Genomic DNA, 21,811 nt, shown 5'->3' on the forward strand with positions numbered 1-21,811 from the left:
TAATCTCTTTTTGAAAGGACACCAATCATATTGGATTAGGGCCCACTCATATGACCTCATTTTACCCTAATTACCTCTTTAAAGGCTCTATCTCCAAGTGTAGTCACATTCTGAAGTACTAGGGACTAGGACTTCAACATATGAATCTTTGGGAACACAGTTCAGTCCATAACACAAAGTTTCTGCTTTCACTCTAAAAAGATGGAGATATCTCTTAGAATCCGAAGCCAGTTTAACTTTGTCTCTTATAGGTATCTCTTTCAAGTTTTTCCTTTCCTCTTAACTACTGCTCTTTATTACCTTTTTCTCCCTTCATATTATTAAAAAATCTTTCCTAAATCCATGTGTCTTCCAGAAGTAGAGTTTGGATAAAAAGAGAACAAAGAGAACATTTAATTCTCTGTTATATTTTCACTTTTCTCTACAATTTCTCTTGTTGACCTCAGTAGTTTGAGTCTAGAGGGAACAGCTCTTAGGAAATGAAAAGATTAAAAATAGATACTAACTGGTGATAAAATCAAATGTATTTGTATTCCATAACTATAGAGAAGGCTCTACTCTGTGTGTGCGTTTCCTACCTTAACAATTTTATGCCAATATGAATAGGGTTGTAATAAAAAATCCAAAAGTAGCATTATGAGTATTAATTAATGATTGAAAAGCATTTGAAAATGAAAAAGCATTCTGTGATTAAGCACAAGGCAATATTACCACTGTCACGTCAGCAAAACAAAACAGGGGCACCTGAGTGGCTCAGTGGGTTAAATGCCTGACTTCAGCTCAGGTCATGATCTTGGGGTTCTGGGATAGAGCCGTGTGTCGGGCTACCCACTCAGCAGGGAGTCTGCTTCTTCCTCTCCCTCTGTCCCTCCCCCACTCATGCTGTCTCTCTCTCTCTCTCTCTAATAAAGAAATAAATAAAATCTTGAAAAAATACCATTATGGCATGCTGGTTCTTACCTCTATCTGAAATTCTAGTTTTAATGTATTAAAGTGCTCAGATTTCCCTGTTTATAATTCTACATTATCAAAAGCTTATTCCTAAAAACATTTAAAGTCAAATGGAGCATGCTAGTAAATTCAACCTAAGTGTGGCCTTTTAAGCCCCATCCTTTATTGTGACTTTCAGATAAACACAGTCGCAGGCTATGATTAGCACTTGATAATACCTTTGAGTTTTTTTATTTTAAACCTTATACAGACTCTTCATGTCTCCAAGCCTTCTTCCTATTCATTCAATACATATTTATTGCCAGGCATTGTGCTAGGTAGGTCCTGGGGACATAATCGTGGGCAAAACCAAATGTGACAAAATGGGAGAAAGTATTTGTGACCATATACCTGATAAGGGTCCATCATCTAGAGTATATAAATAACTCTTACAACTCAACAACAAAAAGACAAATAACCCAATTAAAAATTGGGCAAAAGACTTGAATAAACATTTTTCCAGAGAAAATATAAAAATGGCCAACAAGCACATGAAAAGATGCTCAATACCATTAATTGTTAGGGAAATGTAAATCAAAGCCACAATGAGATGACACTCCATACCCACTAGCATGACTATAATTTTTAAAGACGGAATACTTACCATTTACATTGACATGGCTGGAACTGGAGGGTATTATGCTGAGTGAAATAAGTCAGTCAGAGAAAGACAATTATCATATGGTTTCACTCATATGTAGACTATAAGGAACAGTGCAGAGGATCATAGCGGAAGGGAGGGAAAACTGAATGATAAGTCATCAGAGAGGGAGAAAAACCATGAGAGAATCTTAACTATAGGAAACAAACTGAGGGTTGCTGGAGGGGTGGTGGTGGGGGGGATGGGGTAATTGGGTGATGGGCATTGAGAGCACATGATGTGATGAGCACGGGGTGTTATATGCAACTGATGAATTATTGAACACTCCATCTGAAACTAATGATATACTATATGTTGGCTAATTGATTTAAATTTTTAAAAATGGAAAATAACAAGTGCTGGATGAAGATGTGGAAAAATTGGAATGCTTGTATCCTACTGGTAGGAATGTAAAAAAGTACAATTGGGGAAAAGTTTGGTGGTTTCTAAAAAGTTTAAATACAGAATTACCTACTATATTACCCAGCAATTCACCTTCTAAAAATAGACCCAAAAGAATTGAAAGTGGGACCCAGACAAACACTTGCACACAAATTTCAGTATAAGGACTCTTCACAATAGCTAAGAGGTAGAAACAACCCAGAGGCTCATCAACTGATGAATGGCTAAACAAAATGTGGTATATCCATATAGTGGAAGAGTATTCAATCAGAAAAACTAATTAAGTACTAAAATGTGCTTCAACATGGATGGACTTTGAAAACATTGTACTAAGTGAAAGAAGCCAGAAGGTCACATAAAAGGTCACGTATCGGACATATTGTCTAGTTCCATTTATATGAAATATTCCAAATAGATAAACCCATAGAGATAGAAAGTAGATTAATGGTTACCAGGGGCTGGGGGAAGGGGAGCAATGGGGAGCTTAATGGGTTAAGTGGGGAGACAAATATTAATAGATATTAAATTATTCTATAAATAAATAATTTTGTGTGTCAGCCTGGTTGGGCTACAGTGTCAGATATTTGATCAAACAATATTCAGGATGTTTCTGTGAAGGTGTTTCTTTGGATGAGATTAACATTTAAATTAGTGGATTCTGAGTAAAGCAAATTACCCTGCATAGTGTAGGTGCCCCTCATTCAGTCAACTGAAGGCCTTACTAGAACAAAGACTGACCTCCTCCGAGGGAGAAGCCATTCTGCCGGGAGACTGCAACTCTTACCTGAGTCTCCATCCTGTGGGCCTACCCTATCAGATTTTGGACTCTCTGAGCCTCCACAACCATATATGAATCAATTCCTTAAAAATCTCTCTCTCAGCCTCTCTCTTGGGGTATATATCCATATATCTTGTTGACTCTTTCTCTGGAGAACCCTGAATTATACAGGAAGATTCACTTGACTCCTGAAATCTGGGTAAAGGCTCTTGCTATGTATTCCCACAGCACCTTGTGCAGTTCCTATCCAAATTCTCACTGCAGTGTATAATAAGTATCTGTTTGCTGGTACCCCTACTACACCATGAACATTTTGAGTATAAGGACCATCTCTGTTTCGCTTACCATTTTATCAGCTCCACAGTTCTGAAGTTTAAGGTATGTTCTAGAAGCTTCTCTCTTCAGGAACAGTTTGAGATAGTTTTACTGCATTTATCTATAATTTGGTCACATATCATTCTTTGAATATTAAATTCTAATCTGAGTTCCAAACATTTCCCAAGATGGTCTCAGTAACACAGAGATCAGTGGGAAGCCAAGAGTAATAGAGATGTGGTATTGCCCAAGGAAACTTACCTTAAATCCATTTCCAAACCTATAAATATCCACACTCTGAGAACAGTCTGGAGTCTGAGTGTTTCTGAGCATAATTTTTTGTTGTTGTTGTTTTCTTAAGTCAAGAATTGCATATAATTTATAGATCACCCTGTACTTCTGGGGGCCACTGACCTTCTTCATAAGAATATACCTCCTCCCATAGCTTTAGCTTATAGAACCCTACTGCTAGGCCACCCATCATTTCTATAACTGATCATTGCCTCTATGTCTGAAGAATGACAAATTTCCTCATTTCCTTATTAATAACATATGTAACTGTATTGATGCCATCTCTCCTCCAAGACTGAGGCAAGACTTATGACAAACCAAAAAACTGCTTTAGAACTTTGTCATAACGTTATGCTAGAGTAGAATTCAGTATATGTTGGGTTGATTTTTGAGAGGAGTCCTCCCTTCTGATCATTACTATATTAGAAGGACTTCTGTTATCAGGAGAGTCTCCTATGCAGTGGTCTCCTGACTCCTATCAGGACAGTGCCACACTTAATTTCTGAAAGGCTAATGAGAAATCTGACTGCCTGTAACTTTTTATTTAATTGGTCCCTTACCATAGAAATGTTGACTTCCTGTTATTCACAGTTTCAGTCTGTCTGAACTCAGGCAGTTAACCACTCAGGAAAGAAACATCAACATTCTTTTAGCTTCTTGCTGACTACCAATGATGGAAAGTAGTTTACAATGGAGAGAAGGCTGCTGGCGTAGCTATGAGTCATTCCTGCCCAGATCTCCAGTGACTCATTTTCCTTCATTAAACTGAGCAGAGTCAATAGCCCTTCAGTTTTCTGAACAGTAGATCTAACTGCACTAATGACTGGCTGTTGAACAAGTTTAGCTATGTTCTAATTTATTTATTAAGCAACAGTAAAACAAGTATAAAGTACCCATCAGCGGATAATGGGAGGACATTAGTGTTTTTGCTCATGAATTAGACCTAAAACAGAGCTTCTTCCAGATGAAAATGGAGAAAGCTGGGCTTCTCCTGTCAGCATAAGAACAAAGTCAATTTTTGAGGCTCTCCTACCTCTTGTTTTAGACCTTGTGCTGAACTGGTAGCCATCTGAGTGGTCCCATTCCCCTGGGCCTCCTTCCTTGGCCCAGTGTCTACATGACTTACATCCCACACCACTTTTTTCCTGCCTTGGCTCTGCCTCTGCACATCCCCTCCTTTTGTCCCACTTCTTTGTCACCACCTGAATACTCTGTTGGTCTCCTTGCCCCTCATGCAGCAGTCCACTAATATTTACTGATTTATACCTTAAAACCTCAGGGCTCTAGTATGCTAGACTTCAACATGATCTTCTCATCCCTAATAACATTTTAAAAAGAATTTTTAAGAACAATTTTTTGTAGTGACCCTGTATTTGTCATCTACCACAAAAACTAATGGGACTTCAGAAGAGAATTTAAGAGCGGAGCTTTGGAGTTTGATAGATTTTGGGTTGAAGCTGCCATCTGCTTACTAAGAGACTTTGGATAAGCTATTAAACATTTTTAAGCCTCAAGTTTTCCTCTTCTGTAAAATAAGGATAATAATGATTTGTAGATTAATGAAGTAATGTATGTGCAAGAGCATTTTATTGAGGGGAATGATAAATTTTCTATCATGGTTATCTGAAGTCTAGTATACATGTTTTCTAACTGTCAAAAAGCATTTGGGGAATTTCTTAGCCATTACACAATCTTCGGTGGCTTTGAAACAAATATCTGGCCACATTCCTTGATTTTTTTTTTTTCCATAGAAGCCAGAAACCAGTTGAGAGAGAAACTGAACTAGTTGCTATGAATGTGATTCATTTATATTCACAAAAGGTTGAAGAAAGGGAGCATTTATGTTACATGCAATTTGTTTACTTCACTGCCTGGAAACTAGTAGGCACTCAGTGCTTGGTTATAGTTACTATTATGATGATAGCAGGTAAGAGGAAACCTTTTTGGGGGTAACTGTGTTTTAATTGATCTTCCAAACCATCATTCTTTCAAAGGGTATTAACAGTACTATTAATAAGTAATGCCTTACTAATGTATAGTCTTTTTACTGACACATGTGTTATTTTCTTTAGTCCTGAAAACAACCCTGTGATTATTCCTGTTTAACATTCTCATTTATAATGAGCTGAGACTCAAAGATAGAGTGATCATATAATTTTTTGTTTAAACTGAATGCTTTGGGAGTGAAAGGGCACTAAATTGGGATTGTCCTAGGCAAACCAGGATGTTTGTTTACCTTAATCAGGGAATTTATGACTGCTCCAAAGCCATCTAGCTTGGAAAGTGACAGATTTTAGAAGGCAAATGTTCTAATGACTCTATGTAAGACTCTACTAGAATTTCTGGGGAATGGTATAATGTAGGAAATTAGCCCCGTTCCAGTCGGTGTGATCATCACCATGAACAAGTACAAATAAAGCTGTCACATCAAGTAGGTGCTAACCTATCTTGGAATGTGCTGGGCTAGCCATGAGGACAAGGGATTGTAATTGTTAGATGAGATTTCCCACACTTTTCTTAATTAATTGATTCATTTGTCTAACAAACCTATATTGAATCTCACAGAATCATTTATTTATTGCTGTATAACAAAACACCCAAAAATCAATGGCCTAAAACAACAAGAATTTTATTTGCTTATGGTTCTGTTGAGTCTGCCGTTTGACTGGGCTCAGCTGGATGGTTCATCTGTTGGTCTCACTTGGTGCCACTCATGTGGCTACTTTCATAAATGACAGCCCAGGAGGAGCTGGATGGCCTCATAGAGCCTCACTCACTTATCTAACAGTTGATTCTCCCTGTCAACTGGTTGGTGAAAGGAGCCTCCGCTGGAATGGCTCCCCATCATTGTTCCTTGTGGCTTCTCATCCTCAAAGACGCTAGCCCAGTCACCTTCACAAGGTGGCAGCATCACTTCATGAGAACAAAGGCAGATGCTTCCTGGCCTCTGGAGGCCTTGGCTCTGAACTAGCACACTGTAATTCTGCCTCATTCTATTGGTCAGGACAAGTTATAAAGTCAACCTGGATTAAAGGGGTAGGGAAATCAACTCTACTTCTGGATGATAGGAACAGCAAAGAGGATGGTGGTACATACACAGATTGAAGGAATTTATAATTAGTTTTTGGAATCTACCTTAATTATTATTTATCAAGTCTTATCCTAGGCAGTGAAGACATGAAAATTGGTAATGAGCACTCATCTGCTTGGGAGAGGTAGGCAAGGAGACAACAATTGCAATGGAAGGTGCGCCTTTGACAGAAGGGTGCGTATGGCATTTTGGAAGCACAGGAATAGAATTAGCTAAATCAAAATGGCAAACTACTATCAGAAAAGTGGTCCTCTGGGCCTGAGAGTTTATTTTCATCATGCTTATCCTCTTATCCAAGACTCAGGGGTCAGATTTGAAGGTTCTGGAATAGTTTCATCATCCTGATCATTTCCTCCAGCCACCACTTAGAGATTTGAGAGTGAATTGGTAAGAGAATGAGAAGGTATTACGGGCTAAATGTTTGTGTCTGTCCCCCCCCCCCCCCTCACATGTTGAAACCCTATCCAGCCTGTCAATGAGATACTATTAGCACCTGGAGCCTTTGGGGAGTAGTTAGAATTAGATGAGGTCGGAGGGTGGAGCTCTTATGCATGGGATTAGTGCCCTTACAATAGTCAGGAGAGAGCTTCCTTCCTTTCTTTGCCCTCTAGGATGAGAGGATACAGCAAGTTGGCAGAACCTAGGCTTCACAACTGTGAGAAATAAATGTCGGTTGTTTATAAGCCACCCAGCCCATGGTAGTTTGTTATAACAGTCCTCACTGATGAAGAGAGAGTACAAGAAGGAGAGGAGTGGAGGGGGGAAGGAGGGTTTTTAGATGTTCTTCACCCACTTATGAATGGGTACAAGAAATTGAAGCATCACATAAGAATGAGGGGAAGGTCTTTTTTAACTACGAATGCCTTCCAACTCTAATGCTGCTTTAAAGGCTTGGGAATTCTGAATTCAGTTTACATATATGATACCAGAATATTCAAAAGATACAAGAGACTTCAAGAGACTTTTTATCCAAACCATGTCTGGGAGTAGTCAATGTGCTGGCAGTTTGGCATTTGACTGGTATACCCTCAATTCAACATCCAAAAAGAAAGGTCAACTTAAGGATATTTGGTGAGTAAGTTCATCTCCTAGCCAGGAAGCATTAGATTGAAAGAGAGAAAAAAGAAAAAAAAAAAACCTTGCTAGATAATAAAGCCAGTTAGATTTATTGTATATATGGCATTAGGGAATTCCTTTAATCACATATTCTCAAGTGCCTTTGGGAACTTGGACGATAATAAAGTGTATGCTGAGAGGAATCAGTGACAATGTTCTCCCCAAGGAGAAAAAATGATACTGAGGCTCATCATTCCTGTGTTTCTTGAGGGGCTCAGAAGAGCAAATCTCACAGCTGGCCACAACATGGCTAAGTGGAGCACTGGGCTGGAACCTGCTTAGGAAAACTGTTCTGATCCCTGGCTAGTTCCGTCCTGGAAAAGGCAGTTTTGTCCTGGTTTATTTAACAAGGTAAGGTAGCACAAGGGACTCAGAGAAAGCTGAATTGGAGCCCTCCTCCTAAGTCAGGCAATCATTATGAGCCCTACCTTTGGATCTCTGGGTGACTTCGTGGTTTGTGTCACTCGTGGTTTGTGTCACTAGCTAGAGGGGACCAGACCGAGGTCAGAGGGAGTTCCAGATGGTTGGGTCCAAACTATACCAGTTAGTGGCCCAGATGGCTCTCATAATCAAATTAAGTTCTGGGCTATCAATCAATGAGTGTATATTTAGCACCTATTATGTCCTCAACATTGTGAGGATAGAGAGGAAATATAAGACCAGTTTCTTGTGTCGTTTGAGCCTGCTGTCTAATTATGAGATAGAAGAGGATGAGAGGACAGATAACAAAAGTCAACTTCTATTTCCATTTTGGTGAAGCTGTGTAACATCAAACATATGGGGAAAATGATGCATGTGTTTATAAAAATATACCTTAAAAATCTCATTCCTTTATATGTGGTACATCACGCAGTTACAGAGAAGCTATTAAAATATGATCGAATATGATTTCCATTGATGAGGAGGTGTAGTAGAGAGTCATGTTAACAAGCAGGATAAAATCACTGCTATGAGGTCTCCGAGTCTCATTTGTTACCCTTGCCTCATTAATGACAGGCAAAAATAATAGGCAACCTATGTTGAGTACTACGTGCTGTGCATTCTTCAAAGTACTTCACATTCATTATCTAATTTAATCCCGTTAAAACCCTCTGAGATAGTTGCTGTCACCATTCCCAGGATCTGGGAACAAGTAACATGCTCAAGGTCACATAGCTAGGAAGTATGACAGGATGCCAGACTTGGGATAATCAAGAGTTTGGGTGATAGTCACAGAGGCATCTGGCCCTGTTCTTGTGCTAATCAGAGTTCTTGGTTGCAAACAAGGGAAACTGACTCCAGTTAACTGAGGCAGAAATGGAATGCATTGGAAAGGATATAAGGGATTTCATAGAATAGCCAGGAAGTCTTGAGAACGAGGCTCAAAAAATAGGCAGGAGCCAAAGGATACTTGGCAGCAAATTCTATAGAGAATGCCACAGAATAGTCAATTTGGGAAGCTACTATTGAAGCTGCTGCCAGTGGCTACTTGCCCCTGGATCTCTGGACAGTCTACCCATAACTAGAGCCAACAACCACTCTCGGCCCCTCCATCTCCATGTCAAGTCAGGGTCACATGCCTATAACCCAGCATCGGGGAGGAGAGAAAGGAATTACCTGTCTCTCTTCACCTTGATTTCCCCCTCCTTTGGAATTGCCCTCGAATGTTTGTGTGCTGGGTAAGCCAATGGACAAATACCTGACACATGCCCTTCTCAGTCTCCCCATTGTGTGACTGTATGCTGCTGGAATACCCACACTGATCCCTGTCCACAGCCCCTGACACTGAGATGTCTTGCCTCACAATGACTTTTGCTGGTTTCTGTCTTCAGCACCACTGCTCACTCACATAACCTCACCTGTGCCTTTGCTCTGACGCCGGGCTGCTGTGGCAGTCCCACTGCTCCTGCTGCTGTTACAGGAACCATCTCATGTTGAAAGAGTTTTTCCTTCCTGGGAATTATGTATTGACTCAATCAATCTTAGATAGTTAGGCTTTAAGTCTCCTTTGGCTCAGGAGTTGGAAGAACATTTGAGTAATCACTTTCAACCTTGAAAGTATTCAAAAGTTTAACGAATTCAACTCATTTCAACAAATAATGAAAAAGCACCTAGTAAGCACCAGCTCTTTGTTAGTAACTGGGGATATAGAGAGGAATAGATACAGTTTCTAATGTCAGGGACTTTGCAGTTGAGTTATGAAAACAAATATGGACTTCTAATGTAGATATCTTTACTTAGTTAGCCCTCTTGTTACCTCTGAAATCTCTCTTGGTTAAAAGGATCTTACCAGAAAGCAAATGCATTCTGGATAAATGTAGTGACACATATTAATGAGTGCTTATTATACGTCAGCCAGTGTCCTAAGTGTTTTGCATTTAACTGACAATCACTGGAACAACCTTTTGAGAGATCATTATTCCTCTTACAGATGAGGAAACTACAGCAAAGAGAAATTAAGGAATTTATTAAATAACTTGCAGCTGGTAGGTGGTGGAGCTAGGTTTTAAGCTCCAATACCCTTGTTCCTAATTTTATGCTACATTATCTATCCTTCTAATGACATCTATCTGAAAACTGTGTTCTTTCTATTGGTAGGAAAAACCTAAACACTCTAGTTGTTCTTTCTCGCCCTTTTAGACTCATTTCCTGTTTTTTCTAAATCATCTATTAACCAGCATGCATATTTAAAAATTTGCTACATATTTAAAAATTACTGTTTATATTAATTTGAATTCACGTATGCTAAAAAGTTTCTAAATAAAGTGATACCAGTCAGCTGTACCATCAGCAATTGGCCTCATTAAAACAACAACAATGATCCGTATTATGATTCCTGCCACCCCATGATGCTTAGCAAAGTGTTGGATATAAAGTAGATGCTCAATAAAAGCTTTTTGATCCAGTGATTGTATATGCAGGGGTGCACAGCTAATAAATTTTATGGAACCAGGCCTCTCCTCAGCCCCTTGGGATTGAAACTTACAGAAGTTGTCAGAAGGATGAAGTGAAAGAAGTAGTTTGAATGTGATGCTTGGCAGCTGGATGATCCTGCTTCCCGTTGGGTGTCCCATTTTGGAAAAGTGAAGACCACCCACAAAGGGTCATTGGGCAAGTGCCCAAATTCTGAGTGAGATAGAGTGACCTTGGATGGAATTAATCTTATATAAGCAGGACCACAATCATTAATCATTCACAATAAGCTCTTACTTACGAACTAATTTCAAATAGACACATTGAATCCATTTTCCCAAGCAAAAATGAAGTTGGGTAAATCACAAACAGCTAAATTATAGTTTTGGCCCATGTATGCCGTTTTTTTTTTTTCATATTTGGAATTATTTGCCTCCTAGAGTAACCTAATACAATGGGAACACTCTGAAGAAAACTAAAGAGAATGAGTGTTTATAGAGACTTACATCTGATTTACATTTAAAGAGCATAAAACTAATTGCAGAGAGACTGCTACTAAAACATTAAACCTAGAAGACAGCTACGTATGAATGCTTTAAGAATGCCGATATGACTCCTTGAAATTGAAACCTTCGAAATTAATTTCCACTGCTAGAAATAAGGGTATCTTAAAATGTCCTCAGTGGACACAGATATATTGTAAACGATTCCAGACAAAGTAGCTGTTATATGAGAACATCTTTCTAATATGAGATTAAAATCTGGAATTGCAAGTGGTAATAAATATATCCATCTATATTAGTGCAAAAAAGTGACAGTATTTTAAGAGCAATAAGCAGGTAGACAGCTAATGGTCAGTGCCTATGATAAATTGCCTTGTCGTTATTGTAGTCTCTTTGATTTTCACTAAATAGCCTAATTTTTCTTTTTCTTATTACTGCATATGTATATGAAGAAAAAATTCCCCTTCAATGATATTATTTTTTAAGCCATCTGAAATAAAATACCTAAAAAAAAATACCCTTCCAAACTTCTGTTATGGAAGTTAGCACACCTAGTAGTCTTTTATGATGCAAAATTCTCTAACTGGGAAATTATATATTGCTTTAATATTATCATTTTCAAACATTTTGGAGCTTTCTTTTAGTAGTAGTTTCATGTAGCAACAGTTACTCTAAATGTAATAAAAGTAATATTTTTATGTGTTGAGAGTGTTATATTATTTATCAACTCCCATGTACTGTGCATAACCCTTTAAATCGTTTGCATCCGTGTGTGTATGTTGTATGTGTGTGTGCACACACATAATGACCTGTTTTCTCTGAATGCTGTTTGTGCGTTTGCCATTTTGTCGTGTCTTTGCTGTGATGTTGTCTGTGAAGGTTTAAATGAAATTTATAGCATGCATCATGTATTGTAAGTTTGTCTGTCATATAATAATCAGCATGCAAAAAAAAGCCACATATTTGGACTGTATATTTAAGCTTTGTAAGTAATCATATACAAAACAATGCAAAAATGTGAACATTGTATGGCAATTAATAACATCTCTGCCAGTGTAAATACGTTTTTTTCCCCATAAATCATTTCCAGCTTGTCAAAATGGATCTGTGCTGGCAAAGAAACAGGGTAATGTTTCAATTTTCTCCATCTGGCAAGAAATTTTCTGTTAGATTTCCTCCTTCCCTTTTTCAGTTACAGAATTTATATGAGCAACTACATATAGTATGATTAAGAAAGGGTGCGGTGTGGTAGGGTGCAGAACAAGGCTGAATATTAGGAGCTTGACTCCGAATAACTGCTCTAAATTGTACATTCATGTCACATGTGCATATAACAGAAAATATTTGGTTGTTGAAGCATAAAAATGATTCCCTTTGTAGCAAAACATTGCTCTCATTAAATAAAGCACAACTTTCTTTTAAAATGTTTTCCCTTAAGGACTTGAATCTATTTTAACTTGTTTGGAATAATTTTTTATACTGATTGTGGACGCATTTAAATCTTAAAAATTTTTATCATGTCACTTGAGAATATTGTAGAAATTCCAGTAGCAAATACACACACACACACACATAAATTCCCAGTACGGATCTAGGAAAGAATTTACCCTTTCATGACCCAGTATTCAAAACAAAACTCAAGAGAGCAAGGGCAGTATATACACGTTGTGTTTATAGGTCTCCAGCAGTAGCAGAGTGGTGGTGTTTTTAACCACAAAGGTGTATACAAACTACTCTGATCATGTGGGTATGAATCCATTCACAAGCACCAAAATGCACTTATTTTCATGTAGTGATGGGTAATTTCCAACTTTCTTTTCTTGTTAGTATCAAAATGTTCTCAGAGCTTATATAGTGTATTCTGTGTAATCATTCAGTTCTATATAGCATGAGCAGGCAAAGGTTTGATAAAAAATAATGTATATTTGAGTTTTTGCGTGTGTCTTATGAGAAACCAAGCACAGTATAATAGGCATGCCAACAGCTGTCTGTGGAGCACCTTTCCCAGATATCTCTGCATTTGGAAGGGCGTAGATAATCCAGAAGCACAGAAACATCATTTCTACCTGGTTTGGGGTTACACTGTAATATGTCTTAGGCAGCTCATTTTTCTCTTCAATTTTTAAAAAATGATAGTTAATTTGTATTAGTTCAATAATTGCACCCCAGTAAGGAAGGGGTAGGAGGGAAGGGAAATGTGCTGGGTAATGGTTTGGAGAATTCATAGGCAAGATAATCAATGCTTGTAAGCACAAACGTCCAGATAAACTTGTACAATGAGTGAACTGTAAGCGTTTTCCTCAGGAGGGTGATCAGTGCAGCATCTTTGGGTCACACGAGCAAACCAGCTCATGCATTTTTTGTGTATGACTTTATCCATCATGTAGGTCATTGAAGAGGTGGCTCCAGTGTGTTGATATTAATCACTTAGAGCCAGGGCGCTTCACTTGTCACTTAGCCTTGCTGCGGATAGTTTTAACTGCACATATGGAACATTATTTGTCATGCACTCTTCTGAGACCCCTAGAATGTCAGGACACAACAGATGATTAAAGGATTGAGAAGCAACCTTCACTCTGAATATCTTTGTCTTAAATTGTCAGATCAGGGCTTTAATGCAATTTGACGGTTTAGTTTTCTTTCACTTAAGTTTTATGGGCACATGCCAAAAATAATTTGTATGAAACTTCACCTGAAAAGTAGCCAGGAGCAAGGGAGGTGGAGTTAAAGTGTAATCAAGTAAATGGTTTGTTCCTCACTCCCCACCTGATTTCCTCCCTCTTCACTTTTTCTCTCCCCGCCCCCATCCTTGGGAGGATCTATTACTCAATCTAAGGCTTTTCTCGCTCACCTTTATTTGGGATTAAGTCTTCACACAGAGAGAGATTACCCTCACTTTTTACTGATCTTAATTAAATAGGATTCCCTGTTTCCTTCGTTCCATCATTGCCTTCTACTCACAGCGCTCTACACGCATATAGGTTGCGTAGGATTCCTCAAGCTGAGCTACAAGTGAACTCCCGGAGCTACCTACAAATCCGTTCCGCAGAGGAAAGACAGGATTCCCTGTGGACGTAACGGAAAATGTGTATTGTAAATATTTCTACAAACAGATATTTAGGTCCAAAAATTTAATACAGTCATATCGAAAAGTGGGTCAAATATCTCAGTATTACAGATTTTAAAAGAAAAAAGGAATAATATTTGTACTGTATTGAAACAAAATTGCAAAAATAACTGAACACCCAAGAACGTGTGATTATCGCAATGTGAGGCAACACTGGAGCATGCAGGGATGTGGAGAGGCTGGCGTGACGTCATCTACCTCAGCCTGGGAGGGGCCATTTTGCTGTTTCAGGCTGTTACCTGGAGAGCAGCAGAGAACAGAGAAGGGACACTTGGTCTGCCTCTGAGCTTCTCAATAAAGTTTAATCTCTTGCTTCCCTTTCCCTATGGTTGGACAACAACTCTGTAAAATCTTACATTTTTAAAAGGTCAGTTTCCCTCCCTTGTCCTGAAAGGTTTTGACTCTCACTTGCCAGAGGCAGTATTAGGCCAAAAGAGGTTCTCATAATTCCTTCCAGCTCCTAAGTGCTGTCGATTCTTAATCTTCCTTAGTCTGTCTTTTTTTATCTGTAAACTGGGAAAACTGATTTGTATTGGTTTGTCAAGTCTTAAGGAAAGGTTCTTTCTCCATCCAGGCTAAAACATCTGGCAATCTTTCCTTTGCCCTCATGCTGTTGATTGCGCTTGGGGAATCAAGGAAGAGACAAACCAGCAGCTGCTTTTCTTCTAGGTTGGGGGCTATTGACAAAAACTTGTACGTGGAGGCCCTCCGGGATTTATAATTACGACACTTTCTCATTTGAACGGTCCAGAAGTTATCATAGACAATGGGCTGGTTATTGCAGGCCCATATACTTAAGAAAATTAAGCTGCATTTTCCTATAAGGAAAGTAAAATTAAATGAAGGATCAAGTTATGAAGAAGTAGAATGTTTAATGAATTCAGGAGCCAGGGCTCGCTGCGTCACTTCTACACATGGCTTTAGTGCTTTGTTGGGACAGACCTCCCTAGGACTCTGCAGAGGGTGGGAGTCTGTATTGTATTTTTATAAATGGTAAGTTGACATTCATCTGGAGCAATTGAAAAGATAGAAGCTAGAAAATAACATGATCTAGTAATATTTTAATGATATTCCTCCTCCTTATGACATAATTTTACTTATTTCCACTACATTTAATCATAGCCTAAAGATATAACTTATAGTCTTGCCAACTACCCAAAAAGTTCAGATCATCTAAGGAGGAACTGTGAGATTGATCCTGTTTATCTATTTTTCATTTTTACAAGTAGGAAACTGAGGCATGGAGTACCTACATAATTTGCTTGAGGTCAGTGGTTAAGACCCTTCTAGAACATACTACCTAAAGGCAATAGAGCAAAAAATTTACAAGCCTAGGCTTGGAGGTCAGGCAGACCCAGATTCTGACTTTAGCACTTAGTAACTCCCCAAGCCTTAGTTTCTTCAACTATTAGCTGGAAGAGTAACACCTGTCTTATGGGGTTATTGTGTGCATAAATAAAATACATATGAAGCTCTTAGCATAACTATTGGTATACAGTTGTTACATGTAGTTATATTTATTAATATAGTTTTCTCACTTACTGTTATTTCATTTAAAGTATGCTGCCTGATTTACTGGCTTGGTTGATCTTTTGATAGCATCTTTTCATTCTTAATAGTATTAATTAGAGTAGAAGAAGAAAAAAAATGAAACTTAATTTCCTCTAAAGTCCTAAGGGATTTGTGTGGGTCAATTTATTAATGAAATGTGAAGAACATTTGGCAAACCCACCAAATGAGACAAGCATTGTAAAGAGCCTTTAGAAAGAATTGGTATCTAATGTTAATGTCTGTGGAATGGAACTGTCATGGGATAATGGCCTTTTGATGGTACAGAAAATACCAAGGCAGGGAGAAGACATTTATTTTTAAAGCACTAGACAATCACCTTTGGACAGTGTCCTTCCACCAAGTCTTTATTTCTAATAGACCAATAATTGATACGGATGTAATTATTTTTCTTGATGGATCTGATATCCTAGGCAATGGCCTTGCTCACTCTGTACAGCCATCAGGGTGCTGCATCCTCACTGGTCACCAGAACGAACCTTTTATCGTATAGTCTCTCCAATCAGAATTCTGAGTACCTGTGATTTTTTTCTCTCAATACCGAGAGCAGCACTTTATTTTCTTCTCTCAATACCAAGTGTAGCACCCTAGTATATTATTAGGGTGACCACAGACTCAGGGCATCAGCTTGCCTGCCTCACCTCATTTCAGGCAAGCCGTGGCCTTCTCTGAGACTTGTGGTCACCCTAGTGATATAACCATCAACTCAGGTATTTTTTGAGTCTCTTGTAAGCAAGAAAATCTATGTTTTGTGTGTGTGTGTGTGCGCGCGCGCACGCATGTGCATGTGTGTGATGCAATAAATAGTTTCAACACGGAGAATCAGATTTGCAGCAGACTATGATCTTTTTTTTTTTTAAGGATTTTATTTATTTATTTGACAGAGAGAGAGACAGGCAGCAAGAGAGGGAACACAAGCAGGGGGAGTGGGAGAGGAAGAAGCAGGCTCTCAGCAGAGGAGCCCGATGTGGGGCTCGATCCCAGAACTCCAGGATTATGCCCTGAGCCGAAGGCAGATGCTTAATGACTGAACCACCCGGGTGCCCCCAGACTATGATCTTTACAATAAACTTGAAGTACAAAAACTCAAACTCTGTGAAAGTTTCATGGAACCATTTCTGTTGAGGAAAGTATTTGAAGTAGCATAATAAAAACAACTGTACAGTCAATTCTGTATGCCTCATGGTATCAGAGTCCCTATTATCCAGAGGAAACCATTGTGTGTGCACATGCGCGCACTAGTGCATGTGACAGGGAGACATCCAGCACCTTCACTGGTTATTGTCATTCTTTTACGGAATGTAATGAAAACCTAGTAGAATGTTTCTGATTTGTTATTAATCTTGTTTAAAGGAAACATGAGACAAGGTTGATGGTTCAGATTGACTTTTTATTTGCTATGAGTGTGGTAATTTCAGCTGCATGCTATCTTGAATGTATGCATTTCAACTTAATGGATTTCTCAAGGGTCAAGTTATGGCCTTGCTACTGTGAAGTTCACCCCATAGTACTATAGAATAGTACTACAAAGAAAAGAAGGCCTTTAACCTTCTTTTCCAGGCCTACCCATAAACTCCAGTAGAGCTCAAATGGCAAGAGCAAGATTTCATCTTTTGTCTCCTGTCCTGAACTTCTCTGATACATGTCTTGAATTTTTATTCAAATTACTTTGGGTTTTAATTTATTCAGTCAAATGTCAACCAAGTGTTGTTTATCCTGTGGATTACATTCATGCTCACTGCAGAATTCTCTAACATTTGATTTCTAATTATTTTCTTGTTTATCCATGTGGTGGGATGTTTTGAATATTACCTTCTGACCACTGACCAGTTGGAATTATAATTTTCTCTCTTTCCTAAGCATCTGGTAGTAAAATTTGGCAAGCATGTAGTCTTAGCAAATCTAATGACTGCATTGCCCCAGCTTTTATTCCGTATAGCTCTGTCTTCCTTAGGTATTTATTGTACTTAAACAAGCCAGTGCATTTTGGCTTTTGGAATTGAGCCTTGTACACAATATACAACTTCAGCCTTTCTAAGATTTCTGAACATAAGACAAAAGGGCCTTGAGGTACATGTCCAAGGAATGTGAAACTAAAAGAAAGAGTTGACTCAAAACACTGTGAAGCTGGTTTTACAAGAGAGATACACCTTGAACTCCTTTCCACTACCTTCCATTCTATTTTTAAACTTGTTTCCTTCTACCCTCTTCTGAGCCCAATTCTCCTTCTTCTCCCATGCACATAATTGAATAGTACTGAACCTTTCCTCTGTCCCTGGCAACCAGGCTGATTTAGACTTGGGATGGGAAGAGAAGCATGATATTGGGCAAAGACAGTGCAGACTTTTGAAAAAGGCATTAAATCAAAAAAGAGGGGATCTGGTTCTATCAGAGTGAAGAAGTGAGCATAGTCAATGACACAGAAGATAATAGTCTAGAAAAAAACAGAAAAGAAGGTAAGCATGGTTAGAGAGTACATAGGGGCAAAATAGAATAGGAAACCTGAAAAGAAAGGGTGGGTCCAGATTATAAAGACCCTGGTGCCATGCTGAGGAATCAGGCATTCACATCTGGTAAAGGAGAGTTGGTGGAGGTTTCCAAGCAGATTTGGAATACAATTAGATTTATTATTTTAAGAAGGGGTCTTTGGGGGCACCTGGGTGGCTAAGTCAGTTAGGCATTCCAACTCTTGGTTTCAGCTCAGGTCATGATCTCAGGGTCATGGGATCGAGCCCTGCATCAGGCTCTGGGCTCAGGAAGGCATCTGCTTGAGGTTCTCTTTCTCCCTCTCCCTCTCCCCCTCATCCCCCTGGATGTACTCTCTCTCTCAAATAAATAAATAAAATCTTTAAAAAAAAGGGGGGGGGTTCTTTGAAAACAATTTGGAGAATGGGCTGAAGAAAAAAAAAAGGCTGAAAACCAGGGAGACCCATTTAGGAAGATGTTATAATATACAAGGTCAGAAGGGATAAGAGCCTGAAATAATGGGATAGAAGAGACCAGAATTGAGAGATGTTTTTAGTGTTAGGGTGGACAAGATATAGTCATTAAAAATTGAAAGAGAAAGAGATATCAGAATCTAAGATAGTTCTGGGTTGGTGGGTATAATAGTTTGTTGAGGCTACTGTAACAAAGTACTATAAACTGAGTGACTGAATGATAGAAATGTATTTTCTCAGAGTCTGGAGGCTAGAAGTCAGAGATTAAGGTGTTGGCCATACTCTCTTTGAAAGCTTTAGGGAAGGATTTGTCCCACATCTTTCTCCTAGCTTCTGGTACTTCTTTGGCTTGTATAGCATAATTCCAGTTGTTACATGGTGTTCCTCCGTGTATGTGTCTGTCTTTTTGCATGGCATTGTTTTTTGTTTGTTTGTTTGTTTGTTTTTTAATTAAGACACCAGTCATATTGGTTAGGGTCTCACCCTATTCCACTATGACCTCTTCTTAACTAATTACATTTGTAATGACCCTATTTCCAAAACACATCACATTCTCAGGTACTATGAATTAGGACTTCAACATATCACTTTTTAGGGGACACAGTTCAACCCATCACAGTTTGCTATCAAGCCTGTAGCATAAGAATCCTTTCCTGAGTTACCAGCTAGCCTGGCCTGCCCTGTAGAATTCAGATTTCACACCGCAACATCAACTCTTACCTAAATTTTTAGCCTGCTATCTTGCCTTATGGATTTTGGGCGTGTCAGCTCTCACAATCGCATGAGCCAATTCCTTAAAAGCTCTTGGTGTAGCTATAGATGTAGTTATAGATGTAGATATAAACGTAGATCTCCTTTTGGTTCTCTTCCTCTGAAGAACCCTGACTAAGATAATGGGGGAGGCTGAGTGCTTTTGGAAGGGTGGGGAAGAGTTGGAAAAGATCAAAGTGACAGTTAAACTCTTGAGAACAGAGCAAGATTCAAGCCCAGAAGGAAGTGAAAAAAAAAAAAAAGAAGAAGAAAGAAGGAAAGGAGGAAAACGTTACATATTTTTTGAGGTTCTAGGATATAACTTTATCACTCCAGTATTATTTCTATATCAACTTGCAAGTTCACAACTAGAGCTAGGCCCAACTAATCTTGGCTTGCCACCTTGAAATACAGTGTTCTAAATAAATTGAAAATATTGGTTAGGCCATACGAAATTACCAACACCTGACAATTTATTATATTACCAATGATACCGGTAATTTTGTGTAATTCAACCTAATATAAATTTGATTATTTACTTGTGTGGAATCTGCTTAGAAGTGCAAGCTGTTTTCTTGACTACCCTAGGACCAAAACCATTGTGTGACAGTTTGGGAGAGGTGTAGTTTGTGGAATCAGGTGTTAATGTTTGTCTTGGTTAGGTAGGAGCATTGTGGGTGGGTCACCTGGCTGGCACATTTAAGAATATCCACTTAAAGGCAATAACTAACAGTAGCCAATAGTTATCAAACGCAAAAACTGTGAAACACAGTACTAGTCATCAAACTTATATTATCTCCATTCATTTCTCACAAAACACTGTGAAATAGATACTATTATAATTGGTATTTTACAGTTAAGGAAACGGAGGACTAAAGAGTAGAATGACTTGCCCTAAATGGTGGAGCCAGGAATTGAGTCTAGGCATGTCTGAAGGGCCTGCACCGTCGTCCCTTAAGTTATATAGTTCTGATACAGTAGGTAGTACCTGAGGGCTGCTTCAAATGGGAACTGGAGTCCAAAGTCCATGGACATGACTAAGGCAGGAAACAGAAGCTAATAAAGCAGAGGATCAGGTACCAGAAGTACCAGACAAATTTTATTAAGTAGTTTTTCTGCTGTTTCTACTATGATGCTTGCTCTTCATTTATTCACTCAAAAATATTTATTAAACAGTACTATGTAGTAGGTATTGATCTAGATATGTGGGAGTCACCTTTGAACAAAACAATAAAGATCTCTACCCTTGAATAGCTATAATCCTAGATGGGGAGACAGAAAATAAGCAATAAACCTAATACGAAGAGATTTTATAGCACGTTAGAAGGCTATATGTGTGCAGTGTAAAAAATTAAATATAGATGAGTAGGGTGGTGCAGTAGTACTGCGGTAAGGTGGGAGGTAGGCAAGTTTCAGTGTTGCATAGCATGGGGAGGGCCACCTTTAGTGAGAAAGTATAATTGGAGCACAGCCTTGAAGAAAGTGAAGGAAGTAGTCAGGTAGATATCAGAGAGAAGAACATTCTTATCAGGTAAATGCGCTAAGGTGGGAATATACCTGGCTTGTTCTAAGAACATGCAAACAGAGTGAGGAAGTAGAGGGAGGAAAGGGGGTGAATAGTGAAGATGAGGCTAGACTAAAAGCTGGAGGCCTTGTACATAGCAGTGGGCTATGTTTTGGTTTTTACTATGAGTGAAATGGGAAAGGAGAAACCACTTCAGGGTTTTGAGCCAAAGAGTGATATGATCTGACATACTTTAAAAAGGGTTGCTCTGATTATTGTGCTAAGAAAGACTCTAGAGGGTCAAGAATGGAATCAAGGCAACCTATTAGAGACCATTTTAGTAATATAGCCATGGAATGATGGTGGCCAAGATTGGTGGTAGCAATGGGGGAGATGAGATGTCATAGGATTCTGGAGATACGTTGCAGGTAGAGCCAACATGAATGTAAGATAGGAGGAATCAGAGATGTCTGTGAAGATTTTGCCTGAGCAGCTGCAAGGAAGAAGTTACCAACTGACATCAATAAGTCTGCAAGTGGAGCAGATTTGGGGAGAAACTCATGAGTTCAGCTTTGAATGTGTTGAATGTAATATGTCCATTTGACATCCGCATGGAGATGTTGAACACAAGGTTGATATATAGGCCTGGAGATTGGAAAGAAAAGTCCAAGTAGAGATGTATATTTGGAAGTCTTCAACATTAAGATGTTATTAAAGCCATGACCCTGGGCTATATTACTGAGTAATGCCTTAAGATTGAGAAGAGAGGAAGCCCCAGGACTGATACCTAGCTCCCCATCCCCTTACCTTGGCATTAAGAAGTTCATGAGAAGAAGAGAAATCAGCAAAGGACACCAAGAAGGAATGACCAGGAAAGTTGGAGGAATATCATGGAATGGGTTGC

Source organism: Ursus maritimus, unplaced genomic scaffold (assembly GCF_017311325.1).
Source record: "Ursus maritimus isolate PB19 unplaced genomic scaffold, ASM1731132v1 scaffold_12, whole genome shotgun sequence".
Classification (NCBI taxonomy): Eukaryota; Metazoa; Chordata; class Mammalia; order Carnivora; family Ursidae; genus Ursus; species Ursus maritimus.